At 44.5% G+C, this 25921-nt stretch overlaps 1 protein-coding gene across 2 annotated transcripts in view; it reads left to right on the top strand.

The window, feature by feature from the left end:
* TSC22D1 (TSC22 domain family member 1) overlaps nucleotides 1-25921 on the top strand; it is an 80099-nt gene that overhangs the window by 51607 nt on the left and 2571 nt on the right. The window lies entirely within an intron of this gene.

The following is a 25921-nucleotide window of genomic DNA, read 5'->3' as shown; positions in this document are numbered from 1 at the left end:
CTTGCGTACCACCATATATCCTGTGTTTGGTCTGCATATTCCAGGTGTTTGTCTGGAGGATCCATTTTCTTGATGGTTGTGCAACGTAATGATGATGTAATAGACTTCCATATTGGTGTGGAAGTGCATTATTTTATTGAAAATAGGAATGGCTTGTGTTGTCTGGGATGATTTTTGTTTTCAGAAAATGTCAGCGTTCCTGATTTTTGCTTTTATCGCCGATGGCAACCTGGGTACTGCCTAACAACATTCTACCAAAAAAAAGTGTAAGAATGTTAATGTATCTGGCTAGGCTTGGTGCTGACTGTCCAATGAATTGTGCACTGTGTGCTTTTAGAAACTGGCCATCAGTTCTAGCAGAAGGCCAGTTGAGTTGATTACGAAGCTGAACTGAAGTATTTTTTGATACGGTAACATTTCAACTGAAGGGACTTTTCTGCATTAGGCAACCTGGTGGTAAATAAAATGTGGAGCAGGTGCAGTCACTCTTACTTAAATCACTGTTAGTGTCTGTATTCAGGGTGTCTGTGCATGTTTGTAGATGAGTTTCTAAGCTGAAATGTGTGACAGGCTGTACAAGTACAGGCAAGACCTAAGGTGAGGGGTCTGGAGCACAGGTCTGATGAGGAGTGGGTGAAGGAGCTGGGGTTGTTCAGTCTGGAGAAGAGGAGGCTCAGGGGAGACCTCACTGCACTCTACAAATGCCTGAAGGGAGGTTGTGATGAGGAGGGGTTTGGCCTCTTCTCCCAGGCAACAAACAGGACCTGAGGAAATGGCCACAAGTTGTGCCAGAGGAGGTTTAGATTAGACATAAGGAAGGACTTTTTCTCTCAGAGAGTGGTCAGGCACTGGAATGGCTGCCCAGGGAGGTGGTGGAGGCGCCGTCCCTGGCAGTGTTCAAGAGGCGTCTGGATGAGGAGCTGTGAGATTTGGTTTAGTGCTTGTGGTAGCAGAGGTGATGGGAGGATGGTTGGACCAGATGATCTTGTAGGTCCTTTCCAACCTTGTGATTCTGTGATTATGCAGTGGGAAATTCTGTGGTTTTAATGGAGATAGGTTCAATATGCCAGACGTATTGGTGAAAGGCAGGCCAATACAATCACTGTGGCCAATCTCACACGCATTGCTGTGCCTCTCCTTTCCCTACCAACCTATCCCCTTCACATGTAATATGGTTTATGGCTTACATGTAAGTGTTAAGACTTGCTTTGTGACAATTCTAGCTTTTCAAGTCTTCAGGAGAAAAATTGTGCAGGATGACTGTCCTGAAAAGAGTGGGCAAACTTGAGCTTTTCTTTAAATCCTTCCAATGATTCAAGAATCAAACTTATAAAACTTCTCTGACACCAAGTACAAGCTTTCTCTTCTAATGTTTATTTTAAATAAAATTGGTTTTTTATCTTGATTGGGGATAAAAAATCCCAGCTCCCACCACCTGTTATTTAAGTCCCTTCCCGTTGTGTAAAATAATGTGTTTTTTTTCTTCTGTGGCCTGAATCTCTCAGAACTTTGTGACAACAGAGGATTGTCACCTCATTAAACTTTTGCATGGCTTTGGAGCCAGGACAGTCAGTGTTTGAGAACAAATGAGTCTGAGCATCAGAAGAATGTTTTGTGCCTGTGTACAGTACCAGTTCATTACTGCCAAGTTTAGGCAAGTGCTTATCTTTGGGCTATTCTTAACCTCTGCAAACATGTATTGCAAACATTTCTAGCACGGCTTTAACCTTGCTGTAAAGAGTTCAGGCCACGGTACGATTTCTGGCATTAAATGAAGCTCCGTCGTAACTTTTCTGACCATAGAATTACCAAAAGTGTGGAAACTTCAATCTCTAACTCGTAAAAGAGGCAGGAAGCTAGATTCAGTTAAGCAAGTGTTGTCTGTCCATGCAGGCAGGAGCGTGTGGTGCACAAAAGGTAACTCCATCTTGCACTGTAACAAACTGTTAATGGTGGCTTAATTTCGGCAGCCTTAATCCAAACGCTCGGTCTGAAGCAGCGGTTCTAACAGATGATGAACAAAGTAGTCCCAAATTGTGCAGCTGTTGAACTTTGTGAAAGTTCTGTAATGGCAAAATGACTGCTTTTGCAAAGTGTGTAAGATTTATATAAATCTCGTATAGATTTTGAATGTTAAGACCAAAGAAATCTAATTTCTGCCTGCTAAACAAGATGGTAAAATTACCTACAGTTCCCTGTTAATCAGTCAGTGGGTTTTTGTATGTTGTATTAAGTCTGCAGTCTTCAAAGCATTAAGCTTTTAGATCAGTTTCTTCAGGTCGTTTTTTTTAATAAGATATCTCTTCCTGATTTGGACAGTCCTTTAATGCTGTGTGCTCTCCAGAAACTGTGCCTGTTGTTTTTAAACAGGTGATTGGACCTTGTTAGCATGATCCGATGCTGCAGTTGTGTTGTTGGGTTTTTGAGGTCTCAGGGTTACTTGGAGCTAGAATTGAGCTGGATTTCCATTTGCAAGGCACATGAGCAGAGAATCACCTGGGGCGGTACTCCAACATACGTTCTGTTTGATGGGTCTGTTTGGTACTTGTCAGCTTTCACTTCAGTTCTGTCTGCAGCTCAAATCCCACTTGTGTCTTTCTGAAAAGCTTGCATGAGCTGAGCATCTTCTCTTCAGCTGCTGGCTCACCAGTGGAGGACCTAGGGAATGTGAAGCAGCCAGGAGAGAGCTGTGTGTGCTCCCTTTTTTCAGACTGTTACGATCTCTTAGCTTGAACAGGTTTAAGAAAGTGAGTGCCACAGACTGAAGGCTACTGCAGTTGAAGAGCTAAGTTTGTGGCTTGGCTTTCACCCAGGAGTGCAAAAATCAAATAGGTGAAGTAATTTTTAAAACATAACTTCAATGTAAGGAGTGTTGTGAGGAGTTGCTTGCTGTACCTCTGAACTGCTTTTCATGAGCCATATGATTTCTCCTGTGTCCTCGTGTCTTGGAGCTGTAACATTTTGGGGACTGATTGCAACTGTCTGATGTTCTTTCAGTGGTTTCAGAAAATTGCTTGTTCTGTTCAGTTGGTGAGTGGCTTTTGTTCACCTAAACTACATACAGGTCCATACAGAGTTGTGACCAGTTTTCTCTTTGCTGCGCTTGAGCATTCCCAAGGATGTGTCTTTTAGATGGCACCTTCCAGCCGTGGCAATCTGCTGGGGCACTAGCACTTGTGAATTTTGTGTTGTCTGTTGAATTGCTTCAGAAGGCCGTAAGTGACCAATATGATTTTGAAGTTGGCCATCATCTGAGCAGGCATAGGTCTAGATGAACTCCAAAGAAACCTTCCAACTCGAGTTTTTCTTACTCTGTGGTTTGCAGCGGCACACGATTGTGCATTGAGTTGCACTTCACTAAGTGGTTTCTAAGGCTTCGGTGTTAGCTAATTTTCTTGGTAGCTTTTTTCTTTAATTTGCCCTGCTGTGTCATTACTGGCTCTCATACCTTAAAGTTGCACACTGCAGTTGTCCCAGCCTATAGCAAAAGGCACTCTGTCAGTTAAGAATACTACTGCAGCCCATATGTTCTTGTGTGTTCCAGTCAAAGTCTATTTTCAGAGTGTTCTTGTAACTTCACGTGAAGTGGACAGTAGTAGAGAGCTTGACTGCTTGAGTAATTAAGAAAGCCAAGGCAATTCTTTTAGATGAGTAAAATACTGCTGTGATAATTAAAATCATAAATGTTCTTGCTGGGAAAACTCATGGAGTCTGTGCAGTATTGAAACAACAGTAGACAAAGCTCTGGCTTAGCACAGTAACAAAAGATCCAAACTCTTGTGTCAGCTCCTGTTATGATAGTTGATTCATTACTAAATTTGGAGTGTAGATTTCATAAAACCCCTCTTTTTTGTTGAGTTCAAAATCTTGTAGGGCCAAACTTTATGCAGGACCCCATGTTCCGTTGCACATATAGGTAAATCAGCTGGGGGGAGGGCGGGGGGAGAAGGGGGGGTGTCCAGGAGCCCCAGAAAGTGAAGGTTTCATCCCTTTTGTCTGTTTACCTCCTCAAGGTTCATACACGTTTTGTGAATTGGATTCCTGATCTTTGGAAGTGAGCCGGTGTGACGAAGTTTTAGGTGATCCCAGACCTTTTCTGATGCTGTCTTGTTTTACAAGCTTTCATGCTGCTGGGCTGAGTAAACTAACAATGGTTTAATTAACGCTTGACCTGGCAAAGTTCTGCCTCTTCCCAGGGAAGGCCAGCTCCCGAACAAAACAGTGCTGACATCACTTCTGCACTAGGGATGCTTTTGGCAATTGAAGAACAAGTCTTTGCCATGTTGGCTGATGGTGGTTTTTTTTGTTTGTTTTTGTTTTTAAAGAGCAAGGGGGGAGGAATCCAAAACAAAACTCAATACCTCAAGTGTTTCGGTGTTCGTGAAGGAGGAATGCAGAATAGAACTCACTAGCATGGTGAAAATGATGGTGTGTTGGAGGGGAAGCTTTTTAGGAAAAAGCCGATGTGAAATCTGATTTGAAACAATTCTAGTATTGTCAGCAAACACTCCTAGATTTTAGGGAAAGTGAATTTCTGGCTTTTTTGGTGTCCCAGACCCGTGTGTTTCCATCAGATAGGTTCCATGCGAATCTCTTTTCCCCGTGCCGTCCCCGGCCCTAGGGGAGGCCTAGGGAAGCCGCGGCCGGTCCCGGAGCGCCCCCTGGCGGCGCGGCGGACAGCGGGGATCGGCGGCGGCTTCTCTCCTGCTGCGGCCGCCAGGTGGCGGGATGGGACCGCGGCCCGGCTGCGTGCGGGGAGCTGCGCCGGGAGCACGGCGATCCTTTGCCTCGGGCATCGAGGCCCCGAGCTGTGGCTTTGTCGGAGATCGCGAGCAGGGTAATCCTGCTTAACCGAAATGGTGCTCCTGTTGAAGTGGTGCCTTCAGGAATCGTGAGAAACTCCGTAATTCGAGGTTTTATGTGGTGTAAACTTAGGAGTGCAGTTACAGCCCAGTGGGCTGTCGGAGGAATGGCATTGTACAAGAGAAGATGAAGCCATGGGTTTCTTGGGGGAAAAAGTAGTCTGTGGAGCTCAGAAATCACAGCACAAAGTGCGCAGAAAATACTGTGATTTTGCACGACTTGGGTTCTTGGTTTTAATGTTTTACTAAGCCCAGTTTAGCAAGGAGTGGGATGGGGAAAGGATGGCCGTGCTCCTTCATGATCCTATAGGATGTCAGCCTGACAGAGTTCAGGAAGCACTGGGACAGTGTTCATACATGGGGTTGGATTTTCGGTGGCTCAGTGAGCAGCCAGGTTTTTGGGCTCAGTGATCTTTGTGGGTCTGTCCAGCTCGAGACATGCTGTGATGCAAGCTCTGCTGTGTATGGCACTGTGGTGTAACGTTGCTTGAGGGGCATTTGAGCTTTTGGATGACTGCGTACATGTGCTTCTGTGCTGTTAGTTTATAGAAGTAGTGCTGGCTGCTTTAGTGCTGTTGTTTTGGGCAGCAAATCTGTCTGTTTTGCACTTCTGTGCGATGATGGTGATTGTTTGACCTTATTAGGGATTGATTCCCAGAGTCCTGCTTCAGGATTTTCTGTTTAAATTTCATTTATGCCTGGCTTTTTCCCTTTGAAACTGCTTAGTGTCGGACCTCCAGGAAGAGCGGTGCCTCCCCAAGCCCCCAGACCCCAACAGGAGGGAGAGAAGCAGCAGAGAGGGGGCAGGCAATGCTCTGACAAGGCAGGGCTGGCTTATTTATAGCTCAGGTTGCAGTACCAGCAGCACAGCGTATTTGAACAGAATTCTCTTAGGTATGATAGTGTTGAAGCAGTCTTAATTATTACTGCAGTTGAATAACGCTCCCAAATGATACAATGCTCGGGGGAAAAATAGGTGAGTGATCTTATTTGTGCTGATACGGCTTTATTTCTCTTGTTTCAGGTTCCTGGCTGTAAGCAAGGAGGCTTTGCTGACATAGTGTGCTTGTAGAAGTGAATTACAGGATGTCAGGAGGCCTTCGGGGGCGGCTCGGTGCGGGCAGGGCTCAGCTGTGCTGCAGTGAGACCAAGGGCTCGCTGCTTACATAAGCTCTGTGCACTGCTGATTCCTGTATTTGTGCCTTGTGCTGGATGGGGAGCATGACAATATGCACCTTACCTCTTCGGTTCTCCTCAAACACTGTGCACGTGGTCAGAGGGGACAGGCTCTTGTTTTAGTATTTAAAAGGCGTGTGGTTATTTTATGTGCTTAGTGAGATTGGAGGCAATTTTATCGTGCTACAAAATGTAGCTGGTGCAGAAGTAAAGAATAGCATCCTCCCTTTCCCTGCTCCTCCTCCCCCCCAAAAAAAAAGCTGGCTTTGTACATTTTGTGGATTGTTCATCTGCAGCAAAAATAGATATTTTTTTCTTTGCTTTTTTTTTGGATGGTGATGTGTGATGTTCTGCAGGCAGCCAAGCTGTTACATAATGTGGGCCTCGAAGGAGAAAGCAGCAGCCACTCGCCATCAAGAACAGTGAGAATGGGTTTTATGGAATGGCATTTAGTTCTAGAAGAAGCTTTCTTTTAAACACATCAGCAGCAGTTTTTGACTGAAGGCTATCTAATTTCCTCTTAATTTGGGTTTGGCAAGGAAATAATTGAGACTAATTATGAAACAGAACAAGGACTACAAGGTAGTTTCTTCAAATACTTTTTGCTACTTGATTTAGCAAAGGTCTGGGTCTTTAAAAGAACAGTATCCAACTCTTTAGAGCACTTCTTGGAGCATCTGAGACTGCTGTTGAGTTGAGTGTAAAAAAATCTGAGCCTGTAATGGCTTTGGACTTAGGATAACAAGGAATTATTTTTGTTTTCTCCTTCTCTTGTTACCTTTGGCTTTTTTAAGAGTGAAATGGATCTGTTCTTGCAGGCTCTGTGCCTCAGCCCTTCACGCAGTGGTTGTGTTTAAAAACAACAACAACAAAAACACACACAACAAAATTTTTCTCCATGCTCAGGACTTATCAGCAACTCAAGTGATTTATGCATGCTTGGTATCCATTGCCCTCCCCTCTTCTCTTTGCCTTTTGCTTCCTTCATGGTAGCAAGGTGACTGCTGAATGTCTCCTGGGGTAGGAGGGAACACCTGGGAAATTCAGTAAGTGCCAACCACAAAATGGGGGAGAAAGGACATAGAGAAGAGAGTGGAGAAGAAGAGGATGGGCTGACAGCCAGGAGAACAAAGCAGAGGAACAGCAAAGGTGTGACTCAGCTCCTTCCCAAAAAGGGCATCATCCTTAGTTACCTTGCAGAGCACCATTAGGTACTGTGCCTGATGGCTTTGCCTATTAGAGGTTTCATTTTATCCATTGATTTTATTTTTTTGGTGTTAGTTTAAGAGCTTCCCGTTCAGAGTTTGAATTATACTGGACAATGAGGGGGGAGCTGCTTTATACAAGGGGAGGTTTTCTTTTTATTGGGCTGCTTCCATGTCTAGTGAGGAGAACAGCAGGGACAAGTGCCTCAGGCTGGGCTCAGTGCTCTGGACATCTGACCTTGCCTGTGCTGAAGTAAGCTTTGGGAAACACTGCTATCAGTGTATTAATTTACTTCAGTAATATTGAAAGCAGACTTTTTTCTTTTAACTATGGGATTGTCTTGTCCTTGATAGGACAAGGGGGAATGGTTTTAAACTGAGACAGGGGAGGTTCAGGTTAGATATTAGGAGGAAGTTTTCCACCCAGAGGGTGGTGACGCACTGGAACAGGTTGCCCAAGGAGGCTGTGGATGCCCCATCCCTGGAGGCAGTCAAGGCCAGGCTGGATGTGGCTCTGGGCAGCCTGGTCTGCTGGTTGGTGACCCTGCACACAGCAGGGGGTTGAAACTGGATGATCATTGTGGTCCTTTTCAACCCAGGCCATTCCATGATTTTATGATCTTGACAAATCACAGAACTCTTAAGGTTGGAAAAGACCTCTAAGATCATCCAGTCTGTGAGCCCATCACCACCATGCCCACTAAACTATGTTCTTAAAGGGGTCCTTTAGATGGACCAGACAGTGTAGCAGTTAAAAAAAAATAAAAAAATAAAAAAAGTGTGGACTTTTAGTAAAAAAAAAAAAAAAAAATTGGATAATATTAATGTCAATATGTCTTTGTGTGGGAAGGCAGAGATGATTCAGTCACTTGTCAAATAACCTTGAAATAGTCAGCAGGCTTAATTTTACTCATACTTACTGCTTTGTTTCTGTTAATATGGCAGCTTTGATTATAATCTTGTTTTTGCTCTCTTCTGCTGTTCCTTCTGCCGATTTTTCTACTTACCTTCTTTGGAATGTGGCTCTTAACTGTCCTGATAATCTTCTGACATACGTAAATATTAGTCTGTTGATACCGATATTTACTGAGCATACCTGCTGCTTGGCAGTGTGCAATGAATCTTTAATCAGATGTCGCATGCATTTAGCTGCAGACTGGGAAAGGGCAATCCCCCTGCCATGATGAGCATCCTTAGAAGAGAAGATTAGTCAGGGAGATGCCCTGAATGTTTCCTTCCTTACCTGCTTTTCTTTTTCCTCTTTCTAACTTCCTTCCCTCGCCCCCTCCTTTCAGAAACATCTGATGTGCTCTGGAAGACTTTACCCTGACAGTATCGATGGTGTAAGTGTGAGGAAGAGGAAACCAAACCTGCCTGGAATGAATAATGTTTGTGTTTGCTCTTTCCCTCTGTCAGCCTCATTTCTGCCTTTGCTGCTGTCCCATCCACGTGGTACGTAGCACAAAGTACTTTTGGTAGGCTAGTTTTGCCATTGGATCCAGTACAAAGGAGAAAGCAAGAACACCTCAGCAGGAGAAGCTTTCATATGCAACAAATTCGAGCCCATTGAGAAATACAATAGCGCAATACATTGATAGAGTGAGAGGAAAAGAATGTTATTTAACTTGTCTTGTTAGCTGTGTTCTTGTCTCTTACTAAAACACGGAGTTCAGCTTCTGTCAATGGGAAGCTTGTTGACATGAATGCCTGAGCAGATTGCTTCTTGGCCTTGGGTCTGTATGTGTGTACCTACAGGGATCACTGCAGATGCTGAATGGGATATGGAGCAGTTCAGCGAAGGAGAAAATAATAAACTTGGAAATAAGAACTCTCAGTCCTTAGAACTTGATAAATTGATATTCAGAAGCCAGAAGCACGGAGGCTTTTGGAATGTGTTTAGAACATATAATCCTTACGTCAGGCTTTACTTTTGTTGAGTGTTATAAAGTGATAGCCATCATTAACTTAAACCAGAATGCAGATGTGTTTGTAAGCTTTGTGTTTTTTTGTCTTGCCTCCCCATGGAAACGCCTGCTCTCTCCCTCCCACCCCGTGGAATTAAGATGATGCTGTATTATGTGGAGCTCACACAGTGCTGTTCTCTTGAAAATCCTCCTGCTTGCTGTGCCTAAATGGGTTGTGATTGTGAAAAGACAAGTGTAGGCTGGCTTTTAACTTCTAATTGCTGCCCTCTGTAAGCCGCCTCCACTGAAGGAGTGTTAAGGCCAGGTCTGCTGGTGTGGGGCTGACCTGCACCTCCAGGCTGCCAAAATAGGCTGTGGGAAGGGTTTATGTGTGTGGCTGTGCAGTGCTGGACAGCTTGGGCAGAGCTCTGTGAAGCATTTTGGGATGGGCTGTGCAAGCATGAGCCCTTTCTGGTGGGATAAGCAGAGCGATCCTGGCTGACATAACCTGAGGTATCAGAAGTATAATGGCTGAAGTGAGTTTTTAGGATTGGAGCATGAACTGAGGAGTCATAGCAGGCTTCCATGTTCCTGCTCACTTAGAGAAGGGCGACAGAGTAGCATACTTGTGTTTCTGTTTAGCTCTCACTGTAAGACAGTGATGTCATGGTGCTGGGTAATGAATTGAAGCCCTGCTCTGCCAAGGGAAATTGCAGGGCTTTGGCAACCGCTTATCGTAGATTTAGTTTCTTAATCCTTCCTTTCCTATATTTTGCCTTTCCCAGAAAAATCTGGAGTTTTCAGAAGTGTTCTATTTTTTTTTTCCTGCTGTTGTATTAAATGTACTGAAAAATAACATCCCCTGTTACCTTTCTTTTGGGTATTTTTAGCCCGTAATTCCTTTATCCTCTTCACTCCCACATACAGTTCCTGACCCTTCTGTCTTTAATGCCTTGCTCTCCTTGCTATTTTCTCTGTCTACATTTTCTCCCTATTCCTTCTCTGCTTCCAGTTGCCTTTTTATTTCTATTTCCTTGTCTCGTTGTTACGTCTTTCTTTAGTTCATTGGCATGTTTTTCTCATCTGTGTTTTTCTATTGTACTATTACTTAATATTTAATTTCTTCATAAATGCAACCTTTCATTTTGCAGTCTCATTCATAGTAGTGCATATAATCTCTCATCCTCTGTGAGATACAGTAATACCCTTGCAAATCTTCATGCATTCAGCTCCCCAGAATGACCTCCATAGAATCACAGATTACCCCAAATGGGAAGGGACCCATGAGGATCTTCGAGTCCAACTCCTGTGTTTGCACTAAAGTCATAGCTGTTATTTACCTGCTTAGAGAGATTTTCAGAGTTTCTGTTTCAGCAGTGAGTTACACCCTTCTTCCTTCGTGTGGTGCTTTGGTTGTGCTGTAGGAAAGCCTGACTGCAACACCTGCACTGCTGCTGCATGGGTTCCTGGAGGTGAAAGGCAGCACTTAACTCTGGTTTAGGCAGCTTGTTTTGTGAGCTTATTTTAGCTGCGTCGCACCTTGCAGAGCCTCTGCCCTAAATGAGGAAGGATCAGGATGGTAGAGCTGTGAGGAGAGGCTACTAACAGCTCCCAGCCTGTGAAGGCAGCATGACAGAGATCCCCCCCTCTGGTATCAGCAACTTCTTGGGAATATCAGAGGTCACTCTGAAGCTTGCTGTACTGGAGGGGGATTACTGCTACAGGAACTTGTGCCTGTTGTTGTGGCTCGGAGGTGATGCTGCACTGCTTGGCCTTTGTAAGGTTGGCTTCTTGAAAATGTGTTGCCAACATCCCAGAGCCTCAGCAGTTTGGGCCTGAACTGCTGTCTGAGCAGGGTCTGAAGGAAAGGGAAAGCAGTGGTGCTGTGAGTTCTACCAAGTGCTCAAGTAATGTCAAATCTGATTTCACGAACCTCCTGGCATCCAGGAACATTTGTCATTGGTTACCACTAGCTCACATCTAGTGATGCACCTGGGTTAGAGGCTGTGAATGTTTTGGGTACTGAGATCCAACGTTTGCTTCCTCATAGATCAAAAAGCAAACATGCACATTTTGTTGGGGGATTGCCTACTCCAGCCTAGCCGGTATCCATAAATCCTTCATTATTGGTTTTGTATTCAGCTGATGTAACATGCCAAATAAATTGACTATCCCCTGCAGCAGAAAGTGCTGTGTCAGTCTGTTAATCATGGTCCTTGTTAATCAGAGATGCTGCTGGCTTGAGTTTCACGGGTGCCAGGGACAGCTGATCTCCTGGGGTAGATGGGGTTTGATAAAAATATCAAGCATGCCTAGCAGAGCAGATTAATTCTGTGCTATTGTAATGCTCGTCTTCAACTTAAAGCCTTACCTTATCACTTGGTAGCTATCAAGGAGTTAAAAGACTATTGCTGAGATCCACAACTGGGATGTTAGTAGCCAAAGACACAGTTCTTTGGGGGGGAAAGGCTGCTTAGTTGTGAATTGAAATAAGTCTCTAACTGCAGTTTAAAACATCAGCTCGAAACGCGAGGGTAGCAAAGGTGCAGCCATGAATGTTGCTGCTGGCATTTGAAACGAGGCACTGCCCAAACTTGGCATCCACACGCTTGTCTTTCACTTCAGTGCCAATGTACAGCCTCTTGTGCTTTTTCAGTTCTTCTCATCAGCTTCATTTCCCTTGGTATTTCTGCGTGCATCTTTTCACTGCTGGGTACTAATGAATGTTTTCTGAAGTCAGGTTTGTTTGTGTGCTGCTGTCTCTGCTGAGCAGCCTTGCGGAACGCACTGTGCCAAAGTGCACCATGAGAATTGATTGAGGTGTGTAGTGGGAACCAAGCATAAAAAATGCATAAATTGTAATGCAAATGGTATCTAGAACACCTCTTACAACAGCAAGCACTGCAAGTTCATTGTGTTGTGTTTTTCTAGCTTCTAAAATAGTGTTCTTTGGAAACTGTTGTAATCGCAACAGACTTCAGAGATCCTAAGTAGTGGCTTCTATCAGTCTTCCATCACTGTTTTTATAATCATTAACACTCTCAAATATATTAAGGATTGTAGGTTTGTAATTTTAAAACTTTGAGAAGAGCTGGAATGCTTTGTTAGGTGTACGTTCTGCTTGAGCAAGCATCAGTGTTCACATCAGAATTTGAAATTCCTCCTTACTTTACTGTTTCATATCAAAACTAATATATATATTTTAACTGTAGTGCTGCAGTGTAAAGATTATCTGGCTGTTAGCTAGTTAGTTTTGCATTTTCCTTTGGTAAAGTCTGGATCATCGGGGCTCTCTCAAAGCACTCCTGGTGCATGGAAGATAAACCAAACCTGCAGTGTTTACTCCCTGGCGTGGGGCAGCTAGCTCACTGATGTGTGACACGCGCAGGGATCGGTGCCTGAGTGCTGAACTTCATTCAGACTGACAGAAACGGTAAATGTTGCTGGCTGAAGGCCAGATTAATTCACTTAGGTTGAATCCAAACTGAAGCTGCTGTATTTTCTTTCTTTTTTTTTTTAAAGCAAAACTGTTGAGTACTGCAAGCGAAATACCTTGAAGTGCTCTGCCTCCTCCCCTTTGGGTATTGCAGCTACTGGGGGGAGGCTAGGTACCCTGATGCGATCACGCATGAAATCTTGTTGTTTTTTGTTTCATTAAATGCTAAAACTTATCCATATCTGACATCCTGGTGTACCCACAGTGATAATTCATCTGTGCGCAATCTGTCACTTTATATAACAGCCAGAATGGTTCAGGACAAAGGAAGGAAAGCATAGCTTGGTGCTGAATTCTTGAATGTGACAGGAGAAGAAAGAAGATCCTTGTACTTTGGGCTTTTTTTTTCGGTTGCAGCTAGAGGCTATTTTTCAAAGCAGTAAAAATGTTCCATCACTTAGTTAATCCAGTTGACTTACAATTTTTTTTGTGGTTTCTATTACCTGTAAGTTGTTGATCTCCACGTAACTGAGCAATATTTTTAATTAGTTGTGTAACCAGAGTCGGGAAATTTATGGGAACGATTGCAAGAGAAATCAGTTATTGGAATACCTCCTTCTGAAGCAGTTATGTTTTAAAATTTAATTTGGTCTCAGTCCAGTAACTGACAAAGCAAATCCTTTGCTATTTTTCGTGGAGGTGATGAATCGAACCGATAAAACTCCTTTGGGTCACAAACGCCCCGAATAAAAAGGGTGATGCCTTGGGATGATGAATTTGTGCTTTTGGATCGGGAATGAAGAAACAATTTTGTTTGTAAGAACTGGAGAATTAGTGTCAAATGGAGCCTTGTGAGTGCTGCTGTACTGCGAAGTTGTCAGCACAAACAGGGCTGAAGCATGAGGGAAGGCACGCAGCATTGCTGGAGCTGCCTGTGACTCCTCTTTGTGAGCCCAGCAGCACAGCTGCCTTTCTGCTGGACAAAGCAGCTGAATTTATTCAGTAGTCCTGCATCATATGTGTGCATATATTATATCTATATAAAGATACATTATCTATATATAAAAATCTGTATCTTTACATGTGTATCTAACATCTATTTTTCACCTTTTTTCAAACTGACTCTGCAGTGACTTTTAACAATCAGAGCAAATTTTAACATAAGCTCACGAGGAGGAGGAGGATGAAAAGATAACATTTGCGGTATCCTTTTATTTGTGTAGGCATTAGTTGATAGTACATATGGCTGTTTATATTTCATGAATTATATTTAGCACGTAAAGGTTGGTCTCTGAAAAATGGATTTTTCAGAGGTAACATGTCGTGTTCCTTCTGGCTACTGAGGAAACCCAGGTTTGAGTCAGAGCTGCAGAGGAGCTAAGCAGTGTCTAGGTGAGATGTGCATAACTTACTGGACCTGGTTTGTAGTGGTCTTGGTGTAGCCCTAGGATGATGGAGCTCCTGTTCAAAAAAAAAGCATCTTGGAATAGGAAAGGGAGAAGCAGAGACCATTCAAGAAAAAGGCTAAGAACACTGCGTTCATCTCTTTTCCATGCCAACATACTTGTAATGTGTGTTTCTTTGTTTAGACATTCTGAAGAACATCTGTGACCACAGTGCTTATAGAGATGGGCTGTCTTCCTTGCTGGTATCAACAGTGCAACTTTAGAGAGAGGAATGCAGGCAGCACAGATGGCAAGAAGAGTGTTGAAGTTTGTGAGAAGGGCAGCTTGAAATCTGAAGCCTTTGGGTCTTGATGCAGTTCTGTGGGGCATGGCTTCAGCCAAGCCTGCCTGCCACTGATGGCAATCCTACCCTAAGCTGTGTGGGTCATGGAATTGGGAATGGAGGCTGTAGGATAATTGCTCAGAGATGTGATGGATGCTCCATAGAGTCATTAAAGCTGGAAAAGACCCCTAAGATTATCTAGTCCAATCGTGCACCTGCCACCAACATTGCCCACTAAACTGTGGTTCTTAGTACTATCCCTGGAGGCACTCAGCATCAGACTGGAGTGGGCTCTGAGCAACCTGATCTAGCTGTTTATTGCAGGGAATTGGACTAGAGGACCTTCAAGGATCCCTTTGAACTTGAACAATCCTATTATTCTGTTCTATTCAGCTTGATGTTTCAGCTCATTAAAGAAAGAAACACTTCATCTTGATTTTTGAAGTAATTCAACAATCCTGAGTCAGACTTTCTCATCCTCATAGTTGTTGATGTCAATCATTGTTGACTCCTTTGTTTCCAGTTTACTGCTGAAAGTCCTGCTACTTCTAAAAATTATTCCATCTCTTTTTTTATGCACTTGTAGCATGTTTTCATTTGAAGCTTTTGAAGGTATATTTGTGCTTTCAAAGCAAGGAGCATCTTGGTAGTGCCTTTATACCTTATTGCTGCTTCTCTAGGGATCGAGGTACAATGCCCTGCAATCTGACTGACCCTACCAAATCGAGTTTTGGTGGGAATGCAGGGAGGAAGCTCAAGTTTGCCTTGGTTGTTCCCATCTAAGTGCTGTGGTGAGGGAGACAGACTTGGTGTAAATGAGAGAAAAACAAATATTTTGAAGTGTGACTTGCCTGTTTCAATTTGCTTGGCATGCTTTGAAAGAAACATGATGCCCTGTCCTTACAAGCAAGGCTTACCAGGTTCTGGGAAGACCAATTAGAAATATTCTGCACTGTTTCACACGACAGCTCTGATGCCAGTTTAACTTATCTGAGCTCCCTCTCGGCTTTGGGAACAAGCAGCTAATCCCCCTTCTGGCCAGACCGAGATGTTATTTCTGTTGATTTGCTTCCTTTCTGGTTCCTAGCCAAAATACTGCCTTTACGTGATGGCTGGTTTTGTTGGTGCAGATAGGTTGGGTTGGGCTTCCCCCTTCCTGTCGTTCCCTCCCCTGAGCTGGGCAAGGTTTTGTTTTTATCATGTAATACCTGGCTCTGTTGCCATCAGTCATCTCTTCAGTGTCACAACAAGGCAAAGCAGAAAGGCAGCTAAGTAACAGATAGCCATGCCCTGAGCCGATTTGCTTGGTCTTTCTTTTTAGTTTGTTTGCAATTTAGTCTGACGAGACAAACATACTGGAAACGCATCTGATATTGATTTAGCAATCAGAGGTGAGCCCAAGTAACACTTGCTAGGTTTGATTTCTGGCCCAGGTTTGATTTCCTCCATTTTTGTGACTTCCATCTGATTGAGGTGTGTAATCAATGCCCGCTGTCCCTGTGCTATGGGGGTTCTTGCTGTCGTGCCTTCAGTAGCCTGTGACCTCTTTGCGGAGGGTAATTTCTGGCAGTAAACTTGTTTTCAGCACAAGCTCTCACTGTGACAGAGGATGGAGAATGCTAAATGTCCCTGTTCAGTGCAGGGGAGTTGGACTGGATGGCTTTCAGAGGTCCCTTCCAGCTCTTAGGATTCTATGACTATGAATCAGGGTTAGATGGTGGTAGGTGTGCAAGTAAGTTTGTAGTCAGCTTGGTGTTACATTTGTGCTAGAAGGCACTGACATTCCTTATGGCGGTGTGTTTCTGTGAGGAGGAATATACAGTATTCAGTTGTGTCCAGGTCTGGAGCACTCAGTAGAGAAAGCTGTTGGAGAAGGTTCAGAGGAGGGATACAGAGATGATCAGGGGACTGGAGCACCTCCCCTACGAAGACAGGCTGAGGGAGCTGTGCTCGTTCAGCCTGGAGAAGGGAAGGCTGTGGGGTGACCTCATTGCAGCCTTTCAGTACCTAAAGGGTATTGAACAGGATACCTACAAACAGGAGGGGAGTCAACTCTTTCAAAGAGTTGATAACAGCAGGACAAAGGGGAAATGGTTTTAAGTTGAGGGAGGGGAGATTTAGGTTGGATGTCAGGGGGAAGTTCTTTACTATGAGAGTGGTGAGGTGCTGGATGTCAACCTGAGGTTGTGGATGCCCCGTCCCTGGAGGTGTTCAAGGCCAGGTTGGATGGGGCCCTGGGCAGCCTGGTCTAGTATTAAATGTGGGAGTTTGTGGCCCTGCGTGTGGCAGCGGGATTGGAGATCCATGAATTTTTGAGGTCCTTTCCAACCTGGGCCATTCTTTAAACCTGTGATTCAGTTGCGTGTTGAAGCGATACACAGCTTGGCCCAACTGATGAGTCGTCTTAATGCGGTCTGCAGAAGGCTCAGTCGCATCGTGTCTGCAGTTGTCATCCATAGTGCTTGTGGTGATAGCAGCAGGGCTGGGATTTGCCTGGGTAACACATTTTTTTGGAGGGGCTGACCCAGTACTGTTAGTTCCGTGACTGATTACAGTTGTCATTAAGTGCTGGATCTTTGAGAAATAGTGTAGCTCAGCTCTTTCTCTAAGCAGTGTTAGCAACCTGTAGCAATTACCGTCTGCTTTACGGAACGTGGGAGCTGGCTGCGTTAGAGAAATTGGCACTGCTGCAAGCAGATGCGTTGCTCTGAGATGTGAAAACCTAATCGAGAAGATTTTAATCGCTCTTGATGCTTTATGTAACAAAATCACATGATCTTGAGAGCTGCGGTGTCGTCACCATTTGCCCTTCTTGTTTTTGTTGATCGTGACCAAGCGCTATTAAACTGTGCCAACTTTGAATAGAAGCAGGTGGATAATCTTTAACGGGCAAGGCTTTGTGATTCTTGAAAGTGCTGCAGAGCTCAGCACTCGCGGTTAATAGTGGAATGCTAATGCTAATCTCATGGCTGCCAAGGATTGAAAGGTATTTCTTCAGGCTGTGGCTCTGGGAAAGCTAATCAGCAGGTACTAAATAGATACATCAATGAAAGTGACATTTCTCCAGAAACGGGGCTGTGGCAGAATAACCATGAAGGTGTTATTCTTGGAACTGCAGCAACACCTAAAGAGGTATTTATGATGTTTTTAGATGCTTGGTTTACTTGTCTCTTTTATTGTTTCAGTGGTTTCTTAAGCAATCTTCTTTGAGCAAGTACGTAGAAATGCTTCTAAACTTTAGTTTAGACTTTAAGTTCAGACTTTAACAAGTTTGGCACTTGTTAAAACCATTTCCAACTACATTAATGGCTGAGAGTACTGTGCCATACAGAGTGGCTTACTTATTTACCAGCCTTGAAATATCTTTACTGTCACATACTCTAAGTTTAGTTGCCAGCCTTCTTAAATGCTTGGAAAGGTGATGAAATGCAGCTTGCTCTTCTGAAGCTGACATTTGTTAACCTTCTTTTGCACGTAATGAAATGTGCAGTGCATGTTTTATTTTGATCTGATGCCTTTCTAACATTTAAAAGAAATATCATGCAACTCGGTGAATGGGAAGGGCTGCTTTACGCTGCTGATTTAAAATACATTTTGCGGGACGAAATACCTCACTTTGCACATTGCACAGTTGTGTGCACAAAAGGCAAACAGCCTGTGGTGGGAGGAAACACAGAATGTGTTCCTCGTAGCTTCAGACCTCCGCACTGGTGCTCTTGTTATGCCACACCTTGGGATAGTTAATGCGTTTCGCCGTGTCACGCTGTTTGTGTGAGTGCCTGCAGAGAATGGTTTTCCCCTGTGAGTGCTGCCTTAAAAAAAAAAAAAGAGATTCATACCTTGGAAAGCCTTCTTTTTAAGTTTTAATACTGTACTGTGGCTGACAGTTTGTGAAAATACGCATGAGCTTTCAAATGAATGTTCAGCTATGCTACATTAATTCATCTGGATGCCTGTGGAACCAGTGTAATGGAAATCTTTTATAATAGCAGTTGAAAATAATGACGAGTCTTTTATATTTGAGCAACGCGTGTGTGCACTCACAAACTGTCCCTGTGTTACAGAACGAGAAATGTAGTACTGGGAAGGTGGTTTCCTACCAGAAGTCATTGTATCACACAGCACGTAGTGAAAACGTGATGACCAGGCTGGATGTGGCTCTGGGCAGCCTGGTCTAGCGGTTGGCCACCCTACCCATGGCAGGGGGGTTGAAACTATGTGGTCAACTGTGGTCCTTTTCAACCCTGGCCATTGTGTGATTCTATAGGGTGGAATAGAGGGGTGTGATGTTTTGTTTTGTTTTTAGCTTTGCTGTGTTGTTGAAGTGCTTTACCTAATTTTCACTGATAGAGATAGCAGTATGCTGTGACACCTCTGAAGCATGCTGGCTTCATACAGGGAGTTTGGATGCTCTGTTATTTTTCAGCAAGCCATTTCCTGTTTGCTTCTCATGGTGTTGTTGACTTTATTTCTCTTGCAGAGGCACTCTGATTGTTTTTTTTGAGTTAAGACTATGACTGTCAACATTGGTTGCAAATGAAGGAAAAACTCCCTAACCACTTTTGCAGTTGTTCTTGGCTAATATTGCCAAGTACAGTTATTTTCCTTCCTAGACTGACCCTACTGAATGTGTAGGCCAAATCCAAGGAAGCATTTGGCCTTCTCCAAGTTACGCGCAGCAACTTCTGGGAGGCTGAAGTTGTGTACATCTTGCTAAGAAAGAACAGTGAATCCCAGGTCTTATTTTGAGTTCTCAGGGTGCAACACTCGGTGGTTTTTGGATGAAGGGAATGCTGAGTGCAGGAGCCAATGACTGGGTTTGCTAAGGTGTTGGCTTGGTTGCAGTACATACAAAAAAAACCCTGAAGGCAGGATGAAAAGCTTCAGTATGTCTTGTACTGTTATATTTCAATTGCTATTGTCTGGACTTGAGGATCTTCAGTTTGTTTGAAGTGTACCTCAGTGAAGGGCATTCAGGCTTTGTGGTGATAGGCCCTGTCGCATACACTGGATAGAAATCCCACCATGCTTCTGGGCTGGTCCTTCCTACTGGTTTTAGAAGGAAGGCTTTAATTCACCATGAGACAGATACTAAGTGGATGCCCTCTAATACATAAGCATAAACCCAAAGATCTGACAGCCCCTTAAACTTCTCTGTTTAAAGGAAATTGTTCCCTCTACCTGAACCAGATCTCAGTCCTTCCCAGGATTGTTTCAGGCACACTGACATCTTTCTGTCCATTGGTGTAAGTCAGTTACCTCAACTCCAATCTCTGATTCATTTCAGTGATTCTTCTTCAGTGGCATGTTTCAGAATGCTGAGCTCTGCAGAAACAGAGCTGAGAAACAGGTTTTGGCAAATGAACTGAAGACGGGAGCCTACTCAGCTGCACCAGTGCTGCCCTGTGACTCAAACATTCACTTACAAATATTTTTGTTTGTAACTTGTCGTGCCTGCTTGTACTCAACATACTGATTGATGGATCCTTTTGCCCACCCAGAGCCTCCAGCGTTGGGCAGCAGTAGGGAAGAGACAGAGGAATTCCCCTGCTCTGCACCTTGCAGGGCTCGAGTGGTGCATGAGATTGAGGAAATTGGATCCGGGAGCTGTTTTGGACTCTCATGCATGACTACATGGGTTGCTCATCTCACCCTTCTGATGCTGGAGTTGGTTTTGTTTTCGTGGGGTTTTTGTTTGGAGGTTTGTTTTTTCAGCCATAAAGATTCAAGGTGTCATCTCAGTGACTGGTTTCTGGAGGATTATGTAATTGCTTCATGCCTGGTGCTGTATAGGAAGGAATTCAGACCTTGCTTTTTGCAAAAGGCTCTTCAGATAGCTTACAAAGTATACTTTAGGCAGGTATATACCAGAAAAGTGTCGTCAGCAGTGTTGAGGGAATGGAGTGGACTGCTTCATAAGCAGGACACCATTCATAAACTCAGCCAAAGACGATTACCCAGGTGTTGAATATGCATGAAATAATATGCTGTAATCTTTCCTTCGCAAGTTGTGTATTAAAAGATTATCTTCTGCTGTCTGCAGAATGTCTGGCTCAAGGGTGGCTAAATGTTAGTGCTCAGGGTGCTTCCACAGGTCTCCATCTTCCAGTCTGTAAACTGAGAGCTTTGTAGGAAATCCCTCTGTTCCTCTGGTGTAGCTGTAGGGTACTGGGGGATGCTGAGCCCCCAGCTGAAGGAAAGTGAGGTCTGTGTGTTCTACAGGCTTTGTTCTGCAGGTGACGTGGATCTGTGCCAGCTTCTTGCACTCTCTGGCCTGGAAGGGGGCTACAGGGGCAAATTCAAGATATGCTGAGCTTGCACATCTGTGTTCTGGCTCCTTTTTGGTACACATGGGACAGAACCGCAGGGAAGAAATGCTGCGATAGAGTGAGCAGCCCCAAGGCAAAGTCAGGTTGGATCAAAAAACTTATTTATCTGTCTTCACTTCGTTCAGGTCTTGCAGGTATTTTGCATTCTTCTAAATCGGTATTGCTTCAAAATTTCTTCCTTAAGCACGGAAAACTGAAATGGAAGTACCGTGAGGTTTCTTGCAGTTGTGAATCAGTGGGACTTGTGCTTCTGAGCCCCTGAAGGTGTGCCCGGAGCACTTTCCCTGTGCTGGCTGTAGCTGTGCACCCTGATCCTCAGCACTCAGTTCTTCTTGTCCTCATTCCCACAGGAAGGGAAAACAAAAGCATGGGCTGGGCAGGAAAAAGGCATCGTTCATCAGGTGCCCGACTCAGTGATTGATGAGGAGAGCAAGACTTCAGGCTGCACTGCACTGCACAGTAAAGCTGATATTTCTTGCATGTTTGTGGGAATTCTCTCCTGCCTCCTGAATGGGTGGAGGTACTTGGTTTTTGGTTCCTGTAAATGAAAATTTCCATTCAGGTATGAGCACACCAGAGACTGAAGTTGTGGGAGTGTTGGACATCTGGAGAGAAGCCCTATCCGTGTATCTGCTGAGGAAGAAAAGCAGCATTGAATTCACCTTTTCTTCCACACATGATTTCTGAAGATACAAGTCTGTCAGTGTGCAAGTTGCAGGAAGAACTGTAATCATCCCTACAACTAACTTTGGTCTCCAGAAGGTATCATAAGATATCTCTGTGTGAAATATGGGCTTGGTTTCAAGTATTGAGTTGAAGTGTCACCATCAAAGGAAAAACAGTGTTCTGTGAGAAGTATGTGCTGGCTGTTAGGCCAAATAACTTCTTGATGAGCGTGACTGAATTATTAACTTGTTCAGGATTTCCAATATAGCTTCAGAGGGCATAATTAGAAAAAAAAAAAAAGGCCAGGAGGTGGAAGAAAGAGGAAGGAAAGGATTAGTGGTATTAAAAAAAAAAAAGTGTAAGGGACACAGGCTTTAGAAGGCTTAGGGACAAGGGAGGTGGAAGGAATAAGGTCTGTGCCCCCCCCTCCGCGCAGCACCAGCAGGTGCTCCAGCAGATGTGACTTGGCTGTGACCAGGTGACTTTAAAAACAGACAAACACAATACAGTGTCACTTCTCAGTCCCAGGTGAAATAGGATGGTTTTGAAGGTGGTGATGAAATCGCAGCATGCTGTGCCAGCTGGGGTCAGGGGATGTCACACTGTCCTGGGGACCTGGCCATTCCCCAGCCAGCCCTTACTGGCTGTTAAGCATGGAGAACTTGGGCTTTCCAAGCACTCCTTGTGTCACTGCCAAACCACTTGCTGTAGTAGTGAAACCTAAAATTGTGACATTTTCTGACTTTCCCGTGTATGCTGCTTTACAGCACAAAATATTTTTCTTCTCTGCCGTTGAAAGGATTGCAGCAGCGAGGTGTGAGGTTGTGTGCAGCTTTTTTGGTGGTGGGAGAAACAGTTCCTAGATATTTAGACTTGTAAGGTGCTGGAGTGGTGGGTGTATTTCTGCTGCAGTCTCTGGTCAAGAGCAGGACTAAGGAGGGCTTCTAGTTAAAGCAAATATTTTACACTTTGTCATTTTAAGCTTGGATTACACAGTTAGTGAAGCCTGTGATTCCCAGACTGTGTGTTCTTGCAGACATGTACTTTGTGAAAGATAGGTGGTGAGTAGCAACTGACTCCAGTTTCATGATTTGGATTGTGATAAACCTTGCTTGATTCTGAGACAATGAAACAGAACCCACTGGATGTATATGGGACACAGCCCTTATCCCAGCTGTGCTGCTAGTAAGTTATCTGTGGGTGAGCTCATAAAATATCCCAAGTCCCTCTCCCAGCACCAGAGTTGCTGTAAGGTGGATCATATTTTCTTGCAGAGTGCTCTCTGAGCAGTAGGAGCGGATTCTCTGTCTATATCCAAGTATAATACAAACCTTATATTTTATTTCGCCAACATTAAAATGAGTAGTTTCATTATACTTCTCCCATTAAGACAACTGGGTTTGACTTTGCAATTAGTTCCCTGTCAAAAAGAAAGATGATATCCTCAGAGGAGCCAAGTGAGCGCCACTCCTTGTTCATCTTTTGATCTTCTATGGCTTTCTCCTTGCTTCTGAATGCACCCCGCTGCCTCCCATGCGGCGTGCACAGCAGGATGCCTCTGTGTGTGTACTGCAATCAGAGATGCTGCCGGGTTATTTCCAGAATCCCAGTGGGGCATATGTATTCTTTCCTCTGAATATTTATTTAGCTTTGCTTGCACATCAGGCAACAACAAAACAAAGCAAGCACACATGGAGTACATCACTTTACTAGCAGAAGATCCTGCGTAGCTTTCCCCCCTTTTGGTGTTTTTTTCCTTAGGTGTAAAACCAACTTCCTTAGAAACTAATAGATGCAAATATCTTTATCGCTTTGTGGGAGAAAAAACAGTTGGAAAAGTGAAAGAACTGCTTAGTACTCAGTGCTGTTTTGTTTAGAGAGATGAATATAGCAATCTGCAGAAGTCAAACCAGAAGATAAAGTATCTGTTGGCCATTGGGGCTGAGCAGTAAGTTCTCCTCGGCTTGATGTCGTTAAAGAAAAATCATAGCTGCAAGTTGGAGGCTGGAAGAGGAAGCTGGCTGAGATTTTGTGTTCTTAATTTAGACTCTTTGAATGTTTTTGCTTTTTTTTCATGGTCCTTAGTGTTCAAAAAAAAAAAAATCTGACTTACTGAGGGGAAAACCTTTCTGTGCAGCTTCTTCACTCTTTTATCCTCACTGAAATGGGGAAAATGTCATGGCCTATTGAGATAAATAACCCTTGATTTTAACTGCAGCCAGCCTGTCCTCCAAGTTGCTACTTTGAGCAGTTTCTGAAAGTTTAATACTGAAGGGGTTGCTGCTAACACAAAGCTTTGAATCGTTGAATATTACAGCAGAATACTGCTTTGTCATTTACTGTCCTGCAGAATCTAATTAATGTGGTCTTCTCTTGAGTAATTTAACCTTATGAGTTTTTCTGTTGCTTTAGCTGAAAGCTGCAGTCTGCAGGATGTCAGCCTGTCTGTGTAGCGTAAGATGAATGTGTGTTGTGATGGCATTGCTTGTGTGATTACTGGTGTGGTTTCTGTGGCATAATTTGAAGATGAGGTGCAGTTGGAGTGCAGGAGGCGCTTGCATGGGATGTTCAGAGGTGGCACTTGAAGGAAGCATCCATTGATAAGGTACTTGCAAGGTAAAGCGCTTTGTAATGAGCACCCAGGTTGTGCCAAAGCAGAGCTGTGTAGAGACAAAGTAGTTCTGTGCTGCACCTCATTATCTGCTTACAATGAAAAGCACTTCACATGGAGTGCTTAGCGTGATTAAATTGAGACAAGAGGAAGTAACTTAATGGGAGCAACAGAGCTAAAACACTGCGAGTGGTGAAGTTTGCTAAGAAAGAAGAAAATCTTTGGCTGTGGCATGTTTCAGTGTGAGCAGTTAGTTTCTTTCTGAAGTGTGCCTATGGGCTCCTTGCTGAGTGCTCTGTTGAGCACACGTCTGTCAGTGTGTGCCCTGGGATGTGCGTCAGGGTGGCCTGGCTGTGCGTGGGACAGGAGCTCTGCTGAAGGAGCAGGGGCAGCCTGTGGGAGTCTGTGTCTAAAATGCTGCCTCGTGTCCCTGAGTGAGGCGTTGGAGATGGTGAGAAGGCTTTGGGTGACACCACGGTCACCTCCCTGCCTCTCTTCTGATGCTGTGGGTTAGCAAGCGAGTCCAAATGGCAGCAGTGTGTGTGCAACATAGTGCAGTGTGTGCTGATATCATGGTGGGATGGCAGGACAGGAGGCAAATCGCTGAACAGGTAAGGAGAAAGGGGAGTTTGGAGGAGTCTTTGGAGGGGTTAGGGAAAAGTTCTGCCCCAGAGGGCAATGGACATGGAACAGGCTGCATAGGGCAGTGGACACAGCCCCGAGTGCCAGAGTTCAAAGAGACATAGGGTTTCAGTTTTGAGTGATTCCATGTGCAGCCAGGAGTTGGGTTGATTGGTCCTCGTGGGTCCCAGTATCCCAAATTGGGATATTCTATGATTCTCTCAGTGCTGTCTTGCTTCTCCTCCCCACCAGATGTTTGGGATGGAGGCAGCACGTGTTGTGTTTGCTGTTGCCTGGCTGATTTGAGAGCTTGCTGCTTTTCCCAGCCATAAAGGGACACTTGAGGCTGCCTTTTCTGTGGGGTGGGACAAGCAGAACATGCGTGTGGGTACACAGTCCTGCTTGCGCAGCTGACAGCTTTGTTGAATCACAGCTCAGGCTTGTAGGCAGCTAAAAATAAAGGAAGGAATTTGCTGAAAGCTATCTGAAGTTAATGGAATATGGTTAATGCCTTTAAGTGGGGATGGGACTGAGAATCGTATCTCTCTCGTTCGTGAGGATTTTTTAATATAGATTAGAAGGGGGCAGTGTTGTTTGTTGTTAATTTAGCCCGAGGATGATGTCATTTTGCTGTCATTATTAAATGGCATCATTCCACTTATTTCATAATGATCAATCATTGTGGCAGCAGCAGCAATCATCTTAGAATGCAGCCACTGCTCTATTTTTACATGTGCCAATGAAGGTGCATGCATGATGTCCTGCAGCAGGATAGTGATAATTCACTTATCATTTGTGCCAATCTCAGAGCAGCAGTCGCTGCAGATGCCGGCGCGGGCAGTAATCTGGGGTGGATGATGTAGCTACGCAAGTGCTATATTTGGCCTTAAGGTGATTATTGGGTGCCTTCAGCTTCCCACTGAGAGCAGCACCTGCGATACGCGAGGGACCGGAGGTCTTGCCCTCTAACCACCCGAAGTGGGTTTTTTTCTTTGGCTTTAGTTTTCCTGAGTTATCGATGCTTGGTGTGATGTGATGTGCGTGTGTTTGTGTCTATGGCGTGCAGCGCGGGCGCTACGCGGGCATGCAGCAGCCCCGCACGCGTGCCCGGGGGAGTGGCCGTGCGGCCGCGGGCCGATAGGTGGCGCTGTCGGAGCGGGAAGGAGCCCGGCCACCACCGCACGGGCCGGGCCGCCGGGCGGGCATCCCCGCGCCTCCTTACTGTTGATTATTTGGTATTTCTCTAATGATTACGAGTAATACTTAGGTTGTTTTTCTTAATTCCTTCCATTCTCGCGGGTGGGAGAATGGAAGGGATTAAGGGCTCCTTTCGCACGGAGTCGCGCTCCTCTTCCCGATTGCTCCCGGCGTGGGCACGGCCCC

The sequence above is a fragment of the Centrocercus urophasianus genome, unplaced genomic scaffold, assembly GCF_019232065.1.
Source record: "Centrocercus urophasianus isolate 14NV4802_14NV808 unplaced genomic scaffold, USGS_Curo_1.0 seq_9, whole genome shotgun sequence".
In the NCBI taxonomy this organism is placed as follows: domain Eukaryota; kingdom Metazoa; phylum Chordata; class Aves; order Galliformes; family Phasianidae; genus Centrocercus; species Centrocercus urophasianus.
This window is presented reverse-complemented; position numbering and strand designations above follow the sequence as displayed.